The sequence below is a fragment of the Lactuca sativa genome, chromosome 8, assembly GCF_002870075.4.
Source record: "Lactuca sativa cultivar Salinas chromosome 8, Lsat_Salinas_v11, whole genome shotgun sequence".
NCBI classification, from domain to species: domain Eukaryota; kingdom Viridiplantae; phylum Streptophyta; class Magnoliopsida; order Asterales; family Asteraceae; genus Lactuca; species Lactuca sativa.
In genome coordinates this window covers 90,443,400-90,455,672 of record NC_056630.2, presented here as the reverse complement: position 1 = coordinate 90,455,672, position 12,273 = coordinate 90,443,400, and positions in this window count along the sequence as shown.

The following is a 12,273-nucleotide window of genomic DNA, read 5'->3' as shown; positions in this document are numbered from 1 at the left end:
AGATCCTATGAGATTCATTAAACATTTCAATGGCATGTTTAAATCTCGATATGCCCCTCTAGTTTGTGACTGGGATGCCGAGGATCACAAAGCGGGTGTGAATAACCATGCAAACTACATGGTGCCCCCACATGTTACAGTCACCTATTCGATGTGCCGGTAAACCACACACGCTCCACCGAACTATGACAAACATTGAGTCACCCTTTGCTACCTTTGCTTTTTAGTGTGCCGGTAAACCACACACGCTCCACTAACGTCTTCGCAAGGGCACAAAGTGTAATTTCATGGAATTGCATCAATTCACTTTTGCCTAAGTAACTAAGATTGGGAATTTGTAAAACATTTAGTTACTTTTGTAATTCATTATACTTATAATGGAAGGTTTCCTCCTATCCTACTCGTTCGGCTAACGACCCTCCACTAGTCAAGAGCGCGGTGGGTAAGAGTGGATACCCATTCAATCGCCATTTTAAAGGCAATTTCCTTAAACACACCTTATAGACAGCTTCGTGAATGAGGCCTACTAACGGTAAGACTGACTTTTACTCATACATATATATAATGTTAGACTTTTAATGTTATATATAGTATAGGGTGTATTTTACACTTTCAAAATTCTAGGTGGTCAAATTTAATAATTATATCTTTAATTCAATTAAATTTTAAACCAAAACTTTATGGATTTATTAAACCTCTTTTAATTATACACCTTAATTAATTAATAAAACCATAAGGGTGTGATTTGAACTTTTCAAAAACAATACTAGGGTTTTAGAATTTAACATTCCTAAATTAAACCTTTAATCAACTTTTAAATTCCAAAACTTGAGGGCAAGTTTTGAAACATTTCAAAACATTAGGGTTTAGAATTTAAATACACATCAAAATTAAACAATTAATCAAAATTTAAATTCCAAAACTTGATGGCAAGTTTTGAAACCTTTTTCAAAACAATAGGGTTTCAACTATTTAAATTTCAAAACAACAAAACTTTTGAGGTCAAATTTAAACTATAAAACCTAATGGGGAAAATATGAAACATTTCATAACACAAGAATAAAATAACAAATAATCTAAATTAACATTTAATCACATAATTATCCATATTTGATTTATTTAATGATTTCTTGCAAAACAATTTACCAATTTAATCAAAATAATTAATCAATTATCACATAAGGAAACAAATATTTTATTAATTGATAAATATCTTCAATTAGATCAAGAATATAGTCATATATATATCAAAAAATCGGATTTATATTGATCTAATATGATAAGGTAAGTATCCTCAAGCAAAAACAGCAAGAAATCCCGGTTTTCCCTCATTCTGACCAGCCGACTCGTCGAGTCAGGCATGGACTTGTCGAGTTAGCATGGACTCGGCGAGTTCATCTAGAAACTCGGCGAGTTCAGCAAACAAAACCACAAAAAACGAATTTTTTCAACATACAAGGCATCAATACAATAGAAACCAATCTAGGCTCTGATACCACTGATGGGTTTTGGTCCTAAGTACATCCTATGTGCTCATTCAAACCCTAATGCTTGGATCTAGGTTTCTCTATTGTACATGCAAGTTATCCAAGACTATAAACCCCAATACTAGCATACAAGTAATCATATTAACATAAGAATGGGTTTAAGATATTACCTTGATTGTTATGTAGCAATAACAATCCAATTCCTCCTTGTATTGACTTTAGAAAGCTTAGAGTCACAAATGTCACTCCTCTAATGGTTCACAAACACCAAGAGCAAAAGGATGAAGAGGAGAGAGGATGGAGGCTGCCCTAAAACGTGTGAAACCCTAGAAGGATGCTTAGCCACGTTTTTGGGTCAATAGGGATCTATATATAGGAGGCTATTAGGGTTATCTAACAAGGAAACCCTAATTTGGATGCTTAAGCCCTAAGCAACCCATGGATCCCTTTCCTTAAGGCCTTGGACGATTTCTTATGGGCTTCCCCATAGAATTCTTCCACCCCTTAATATAAGGCAATCCATGGCCCAAATTGCAATTATCTTATAATTACAATTACAGTCCCTTAAGTTTAATTAATCTCTTTTAGTCACAAAACTAATTACCAATTAATTATTGACTAATATTAATTAAACAATATGATTTCTCCTTTAATATATTATTCTCATAATATATTAATAAATCATATTTAATCATTTCTCTCCATAATTCATCCTATCAAGTTGCTTTGGTGAAGGCAACCCAAAAGGACCATGCACCATCGGGTCAAGTACATACCAAAATATTTATGGACTTAGACACTAATCCAACAGTATGTTGGGGGGAACTCACTAAGCTTCGTGCTTACGGTTTTCAGTTTTGGTTTCAGGTACTTCGTGTTTAAAGGAAAGGAGCCGGCTTGATCGCAGCGCATCACACTATGGTTTTCCGCACATGAGATCTTTGGGATTACACTCTGATATTATTTTATGATAACACATTTGATTATTTCTACTTTGGTTTTGACATGACATGATATTACGGATGTTTTATTACACTGTTGGTTTTATAATGACGTATTTAAAAATGAAATTTTTGGCCTGTATCTTTGGGATGTTACGGTGTCATAATTTACCGAATGAGAAAAGATTCTCATCGCCCAAGTTTTAATTGGATAGAAACTTGGAATCATGAATTACTGAATTGTGTGATGTATGAGAATCTAGATCTTTGGTAAATTAAGGTTAACTCCTTGTTCACATGTATATGTGAGTCAAGTGAAAGACTAAGGGATCTAGTACATACTGATGTGGACTGGTCAGATCCACCACAAAGGAAGATAAAGGCTATTCATCATGATTTACTACTAATTTAGTAAATATGGTTATGCTTATAAGATTAAGTATAATTCGAATACCTTGAAAAGTTTCAAAGTATAGCATAACGAATAAAAAGAATCATTTAGGTAGAAAGATAATAGTTTCTGCAAGTAGCAGCTTAAAGTAGAGTACTCAAAGGATATTACTTTAGTTTAATGTTTTATGATCATCCTAATGAATATGGAACCATATCATAACTGATCCACAAAACACACCTTAGTGCATTTGTATGGCTAAGGAGAGGAATCGGGAATTGTTGAAATGGATAATTCAAGAAGATGAGTCATACTTCGTTCCAAAGTCAAGTTTTAGAGTCATACTCTAGAAACAACCTTGAGTAACATGTTCGAAGTAGGTTTATAACACCTCATGAAATATGGAGTAGAAATGTTTCTTACTCTTGCACATTTCAAATTGGTAGTTGTGATGTTTTGGATAAAACAAAGACCAACTAAGACCAATTATATGAAGTGTTGTTCTTGATAAGAACCTGCACTAATTCTTGAATATTTAGTTGTTAAGTAATGTTTCGTGACTGAGAATCTTATATGTCAAGAAGTCAGTGGGAGTTTTAATGGTCTTGAAAAGTTTCAAGAATCGATCAAGAATGAACTTGTTGGTAATCACCTGCACACGACTTGAGGGTGACAACCTATCGTCTTGACATATTCTTATTTTTGTGTCATTAATTCTAGTTAAGTTGACTATGCGTGTGAGTTCTATGAGTTCTCATTTTATTGCATAAAACATAACACCTGACTGATGAAAGTACATTGATTTATATGGGTGAGCTGCTCAATGACCTGGAAGCACTGGTAGGCCCGTGTGCTGCCGGATGGCAAGAAATTAAGAATAAGTAAGTTCAGTCCATATAAGTTTGAATTTGTCATGAACCTTGTCTTATCATAGTGGTTGGAAATGACAAACTCACATGGATAAGAACACATACACCATAAAATCTGAGTGGTAAGAGGTTTCTCTCTACTTTATGAAAATGATTGAGGAAACGCTTTCACTAGTAGATTTTAAAGGATATCGTTAGAGTAAGTAGTTGTAGTAATTACGCTCTCTAATTCGAGTATGATTATGTCATCCCTTTTCATAGTTCGAATTATGGGAAATGGAAATTAGTTTGAACATTTGGGACTTATCGCTATAAGTTCTCAAAAAAGTTTAGACACACACATAAGCTATCTATTGAAATGTTTATGGGCTTGAGAAGTCTAGGATAAGACTTGTCAAAGCACCACATATCAGAAATCTAAACTTTGGTAAGAAAGTCAATAAGTATTGATTTCTAGAAGTCCAACTGATTTATGGGTATGGTGGTTGTCGAGGCCAACAAAATTAATACCCTAAATATTACACACTAAAATAGTGTATAGTGGTAAAGGAATTGTATCTACGGAGATTGGTCCAATTTTATAACTCTATGAGAAATCTCTTGGTAAAAATACTTGTTAAATACCAATAAAAATAAAAATGGGGGGTTTGGGTCTTTTGAAATACTTGAAACAAACTAAAACTAAACTAAGATTTAAATGGAAAATTTAACAAAAACAAGATTTTCATGTAAAATCAATAAGGGAAAGATGGTTGACTTAAGGTTTCCTCACTTTGACTTTTTGATGAACATATCATTAGAATCCAATGGTGCAATATTTGACTTAAATCCTTAATTTGTCTATAGTAATCCAAGAAGCTTGAGATTACCTAGACTTTTCTTAGTTGTTAAAATGGTTAGAGAAGCTCATAACAATTTCCTTAGTCAAAGTCACAATTTCCATTAAGCATGTAATTAGTGAAAGTCAACTAGCATTAAGAACCAAAAAGTCACCAAATCCAAGAGGGGTCAAATGCTTTCACCACCATGTTGGAGGAAATGTTTTTAAGATTGTGTGAAGCAAAAACGACACAAAAATCATTTGTTGCTTGCTACTTTGAGGATCCTTTACTTAATCAAGAAATTAGCCGACTAATCACCACAAACACATTTAAACTCATGAACTAAAACATACAAGTAGTGATAAGATGTTAAAATAAAAAACATTCCCATAAAGATTTACGAACATGTTCATGGATTCTTCAACATTCAACAAAAGCTCAAAGGATTCAACAAAAGTCAACCAAGATTAGTTTAGCCAAGCATGACTAAACTCAAAGAAACAAAGATAGAGAAGAATGTACCAAACATTAAACAAGAATCAAGAGGTGAAAAGATGATGTTCTTGAGGTGTTCTTGGCCTTCACAAATCTTCAAAACTACAGAGAGAATGCTCAAAAATCAGATGTCTAAGAGTTTCGAAAAGTGGCACACCAACCTTCCCCATATAGCTTAAAAGAAGAATTTTCAGATGTAACGACCGAAAAATTCCAACCAATTTAAACTTTTCAAAAACACCCCGATTTCATTAATTTATTACAAAAGGTTTTCATTACAGTTAAATTAAAGTATTCCCAGAATCTCATCACAACATAAACTTGAGGAGCGGTACGATCACGCCTTTGCCTTGTCACGGTCTCCTAAAGAACCTGAAAAACATAAAACCACAACTGTAAGCCCGAAAGCTTAGTGAGATATCCCCAAAATACCAACCACATATACCATACACGCATAACATGTCATATCATACCCGATCATAGAACAGCCATGCACTTCGGGTCTACTGTATGACTGGTCCGCCGCACCGGCCAACAGTCCACCTGGTCCACCCTCCGAGTCTAGCCATATACATTGAGTCTACAGTGTGATTGGTCCGCCCGCACCGGGCCTTCAATCCACCCGATCCACTCTCTGAGTCTACAGTATGACTGGTCCGCCCGCGCCGGGCCTTCAGTTGGCTTGGTCCACTCTCTGAGCCTCGGCATGTCTGGTCCGCCCTCTTGGGGCCTACAGCCTATCCGGACCGCTCGCTGGGCCTTCAGGACAACCGGTCCGCCCTGGGTATCTTGGCCTACAGCACAAAGCAGGACCCGCCTCAACCCAACTCCAATCTAAACAACCATGTGCACATAAGCATACAATCATATAACAATTCACAGTCAACAAACCGATCAAACAAATCACATAACATATCATCATCCTAACCAGGGTACCGACCTAACCGGTCACTAGCATAACATCACCCTACATCTCAGGATACCGACCTCAACCAGGTCCCTAACATATACCATCCTAGCTACCAGGATGCAACATATCAAAGAAATAACATACAACAAATACCCGGATCTCAATCCGATAAAGGGCCGGCCTTGGTGCCTTAGACCCTGTTGATATAGTGAGGATAACTCACCTCGAAACTGTCGGCTGAAAAGATAAGATCCCGCTGCTCCAAACACGAACTCCTCCACTGAACAACACCAAAGCATTGAACTCAATAATTACCAATAATTACCAAAATATCCCTGGAAGACAACAGTTCAACCCTTGGTCAAAGTCAAAGTCAACCCTTGACTGACTCTACTCGCCGAGTCAACCCGATGACTCGTCGAGTCCCCATGCCCAACATTTCCTTCAATCCGCGACCCAACTCGCCGAGTCACCCCGAGACTCACCGAGTCCAACAATTCTGAGTCCACTCGCACATAACTCACCGAGTCATCCCTTGACTCACCGATTCTCGGCTCAACCAGAAAAGATTGGGACTCTTCGACAAGACTCACCGAGTCCAAGAACAGACTCGTCGAGTCTAAGGCTATCTTCAACCTACTCGCCGAGTTGTTCTTCTAACTCGCCGAGTTCCAGGCCATGTTCATCCAACTCGTCGAGTTGTTCTTCCAACTCGCCGAGTTCCAGCCTATCTTCAAGCAACTCGCCGAGTCCACCCATGTGACTCGCCGAGTACCACCGGGTCTGAATCCATACCGAGGCTTTCCAAGCCATGCAGATGATCCAAACCATAGATCTACCCTTCCTAAGGCCATCCATCACGTAAAGTCGCAAACTTTACGTGAATCCAAGGAGATCTAGGCATTTTCACTCTAGGGTTTGGGTTTGGGACAAGATAGCTCCTTCAATCACTCAAAAACAGGGACTTTTATGCATTCTAACCCTTCTCCATTCCAGATCTGAGGTAGCAACCTCAGATCTAACCTCTAAACTCCAATACACCAAAGGATATGATCTCTAACACCTCCAAAAATGATGAATCTAGATAATAGCAGCTCATACAATGAAATAATACCTCAAAAGGAAGCTCCAAGAGAAGTTTAATCCGGATCCTTGCAAAGCCCTTTGATCCAAGTCTCTTCTCCTTCAAGATTTCTTCAATAACCACTTCTCCAAGCTCCAATTGCACTCTAATCCCTCACAATCACGTCTTAGGGCTATTTGGACTTCAACAGAGGGTAAAGAGATTGGGGAGAGGGTATAATGTTCTTTATATAGGGCTCATCCTCCGGATTTAGGGTTTTCTCCACTCAGCGCCTACTCGCCGAGTCCATCCGCTGACTCGCCGAGTCGGCCACTTAACACGCGACCAAAGTCGCGACCCTACTCACCGAGTCCACCCATGGACTCGCCGAGTTTCCCCTTCCCAATTTACTCTTTTAGCCCTTCAACTTTACTCTTGATATTCCAGGATGTTACAATTCTCCCCCACTTAAATTAGTCTTCGTCCTCGAAGCCTGCAGCAACTCGACTTTTGAGCCACTCCCGCAATGCACCACCTGACATTTACCAGACCAGGTTCCTCAAGGGACAACCATCGAAACTCGAAACTCACTTTCTCTTTTCTGACGGTGTCCTGACCGCCGTCTCAAGCCGGCCACTGACTTTACCCTCCGATAACCACACATAATCAGGCTCCACACTTATCAACCGAGTACCACTCCATGGTACTTTTCTCGATCCTGATCACCACAATCACTTGACTCTTTCGAACTAGATATAACCCTAAACCACCGGGTTCCTGATCCAAGTCAAACTTTATCCACACCCTGCTGACAGAATGACACATTCTTTAGCCTCGGAGCAACTCCCATGAGTTCTCCCCTTGCAATCGCATGCACATGCTGAACTAGCCCTACTACTCTCGGTTGGGAAAACCCGACACACTGACGACACCTCCAAACATCCCCCCCAGGATGAACCACTATTACATACACAACTCCTTGATCAGAAACAAGCTGGAAGTCCAAGACTCCATCCCTTCATCCCTTCCGAGTCTCTTGGCTCTACACCCGCGGAATCCCTTCCACGACCTCAGCAGACATCCCATCCGGATGTGATTCCATGCCACTGCCGCAATCATGCTGCTCAAAGACCATAATTGGATCACTCTAATCATAACTCTGCTCTGCCGCTTTCACTTCCATGAATTTGCACTCCCTCTCGGAGTTACATTCCTCTCTCTTTCCTTTACCAGGGAAATCCACTTGGCCGCCTTGTCACTATGACAAGTGCCACGGTGTTCGCCCCACGCTACACCCCTCCTTTATAGCAGAACCGCTATCCATGCAACACACATGCTCTGAATCTGCTCACCAGGACTCTCGAGTCCATGCACTATCTTCACTGATCAAAATCAATACCCGGGGCCAAACCTTCTAATGCTATCACACCGCAACATACACAATCCATATCCTCGAACCGATCTAACAATACCTGCAGAGTCTTCAGCATGACTGGACCACCTTAACAGGCCTTCAGCCAATCAGGACCACTCTCAGAACCTTCAGCCAATCTGGACCGCCCTCCAGTGCCTTCAGTCTGGCTGGACCGTTCTCCGAGCCTTTGGCCTGACTGGTATGCCTACCGGCCTTCAGTCTATCCGGACCGCTCAACTAACATTCATCATTCCAAGCTATCTCTCTGGGAAATCCTCCCATGCATAATGTTCTAGCCCTCTAGGGGTTACGAACTCTATCTCCATCATACATACTCGATCCCGACCCGATCCCAGGCCTTCCACAATCAAATGCCCTAGGTCTGTATCTCAACCCGCACGTCTGACATTTACTCATACTAGCCTATGCTCTTGGCTGACAGAACACTACTGAATCCCAACAGCTAAACAACCTTACATGCTCATCAATCCTCCGGAGAATTCTCTAATTCTCCCCCGCTTAGGGCACTGACTATCAACCACCGGTCGCTATCACCGACCTCCCAAAACAAACCCGCACAAAACCAACACTTACACGCGGACTGATTCCCACTAGCACTAACAACCTTAACAAAAATCCCATTTCCACACTGATCATCTCGTTCGAAAAGAAACTCAATCTGCAGCTAATCACTCTTCAGAAAGCAGATGCTACCCGACATTCAGACCAACGCCAGATTTCCACTAATAACCCTCATGAATGATAACCAACGAAATTCTCAAACAATAACCCATAACCAAACCATAACCCTCAAAAACAACAAATACCACACCAAAAACCACGCAATGAGACTAGCAGACAAACGATACTCCACAATAACCATAAGATAAACAAGACATCAAGAAAGAAACATACCCGCAGTTACATCCGGCACTGCTCTGACCTCCTTTGCTGTAAGCTGAAAAGCACGACCCTAAGCCCTTGGGGGCTCCGCTCCACCCTGACCTCCACCCGTGATCCTCAAAGTGGCCAGTGCTGGAGCCTGCACCGGTCCTGCAGCGAGCTGTGGACATTTGACCCTCAAATGTCCAACCTGATGACAATGATAACAAATCCTCAAATCCTGAACCGGCGCTGACTGCCGACAATCCCTCGCATAGTGCCCCTCCTTTCCGAACTTGCGGCATGCACCACTGGACCTACAAACTCCGGTGTGGCTCCTCCCACACTTCCCACAAGTGTGGCTACTAAGGTCTCCCACTCTAGAATCAACGGTCTTGGACCGTTTTGGCGCCGGTTGCGACTGCACCGGAGCCTGCCTCAGCTCACGCAACTGCAAATCAGTCTCTAACTCACGCCGCCTGGCGGCCTCCTGCAACTCCAACAAAATCTCGCACCTCTGCGTAGACACAAACTGTCTGATATCCCTCTTGAGCATGCTCAGATATCGAGACATCTGAGCCTGCTCCGAAGCGAACTCAGGGCAGAACATCGCCCTCTCAGTGAACATCCTGGTGATCTCAGTCACCGACTCCGAACCCTGCTTCAACTCAAAGAACTCCTTAGCCAATCTCTCTCTCTCTCAACTCGCAGAACATAACGAGTGCTGAACATCTCCCTGAACTGATCCCACGAAACCGCAGCCCTCTGTGTATCCGAATATGAGCCCGTGGTCAATCTCCACCAATCCTTCGCCCCGAGCCTCAACAGGTTATGAGCACACCTCACCCTCTGATCAGCAGGGCATGAACACGTGAAGAAACACCCCTCCACATCCGATAACCATCTCATAGCAACAATCGGGTCCTGAACTCCATCAAAGGTGGGAGGCTTCGTATTATCGAAGTCCCGATACTGAAAGCTCCGACCAGCTCCTCCCCCTGCCGCTGCTACAGCGGTTGTAGCCGCCGCGGTAGCCGTCTCTGTGAGAGCTGCATAGCGCTCATCAAAATACTCAACCATGGCGGTCTTGATCGACCCAAATAGTTCCGAAAACTCGGCCCGGAACAACGCAGCAACCTCATCATGCAGGATCTCACGAATCCTCGCATCCAACTCGCACGTGCTCATCTGACCAATAACCTCAGGCGTTACTGACCCGCCCGGAACTCCCTCTCCTGCTCCCGATCCAGATCCGGATCCACTCCCAGCATGTCTCGGAATCTCCATACTGAAATAACACCACAAAATCTCAGACACTTCCCACTAACCCGGGAACCAACTCTAGAGGTCATGGTTTCCCTGATACGCGTATGGGTTCTGTGCTTTCAATAGTACGGGCCCATACTACCTTCCACACCTACCCATCTTTGTATGAAGTACTACCACCACGCCCTAGAGAAAACATACAAACAAGCGCTCAACCCTCACCACTAGAGGAACACTGGAAATCTCCCACAAGGAAACCCTAGGCTACAGGCATCACAAATCAGGCAGCATTATCATGAAATCCTGAAGATCCCTAGCCTAGCACTAGCATGCTGTTCTATCAAAGCTCAAAAACAAATATCATGTATGGTATTTTGGGGTTACTTACTGGCTTCGGCTTATCGTACCTCCGCGTCCTCCTTTACTCATTTTGAAAACATTTTAAATTCTCTTTTGAAAACTCTCCTCGATTTGAGACTGGAGTCACACGAGTGTTCCTCCAATTCACTCAAACCAAGGCTCTGATACCAACTTGTAACGACCGAAAAATTCCAACCAATTTAAACTTTTCAAAAACACCCCGATTTCCTTAATTTATTACAAAAAGGTTTTCATTACAGTTAAATTAAAGTATTTCCAGAATCTCATCACAACATAAACATGAGGAGCGGTACGATCACGCCTTTGCCTTGCCACGGTCTCCTGAAGAACCTGAAAAACATAAAACCACAACTGTAAGCCCGAAAGCTTAGTGAGATATCCCCAAAATACCAACCACATATACCATACACGCATAACATGTCATATCATATCCGATCACAGAACAGCCATGCACTTGGGGTCTACTGTATGACTGGTCCGCCGCACCGGCAAACAGTCCACCTGGTCCACCCTCAGAGTCTAGCCATATACATCGAGTCTACAGTGTGATGGGTCCGCCCGCACCGGGCCTTCAATCCACCCGGTCCACTCTCTGAGTCTACAGTATGACTGGTCCGCCCACGCCGGGCCTTCAGTCGGCCTGGTCCACTCTCCAAGCCTCGGCACGTCTGGTACGCCCTCTTGGGGCCTAAAGCCTATCCGGACCGCTCGCTGGGCCTTCGGGACAACCGGTCCGCCCTGGGTATCTTGGCCTACAGCACAAAGCAGGTCCCGCCTCAACCCAACTCTAATCCTAACAACCATGTGCACATAAGCATACAATCATATAACAATTCACAGTCAACAAACCGATCAAACAGATCACATAACATATCATCATCCTAACCAGGGTACCGACCTAATCGGTCACTAGCATAGCATCACCCTACATCTCAGGATATCGACCTCAACCAGGTCTCTAACATATACCATCCTAGCTACCAGGATGCAACATATCAAAGCAATAAAATACAACAAATACCCGGATCTCAATCCGATAAAGGGCCGGCCTTGGTGCCTTAGACCCTGTTGATATAGTGAGGATAACTCACCTCGAAACTGCCGGCTGAAAAGATAAGATCCCGATGCTCCAAACACGAACTCCTCCACTAAACAACACCAAAGCACTGAACTCAATAATTACCAATAATTACCAAAATATCCCTGGAAGACAACAGTTCAACCCTTGGTCAAAGTCAAAGTCAACCCTTGACTGACTCTACTCGCCGAGTCAACCCGATGACTCGCCGAGTCCCCATGCCCATCATTTCCTTCAATCTGTGACCCAACTCGCCGAGTCACCCCGAGACTCGT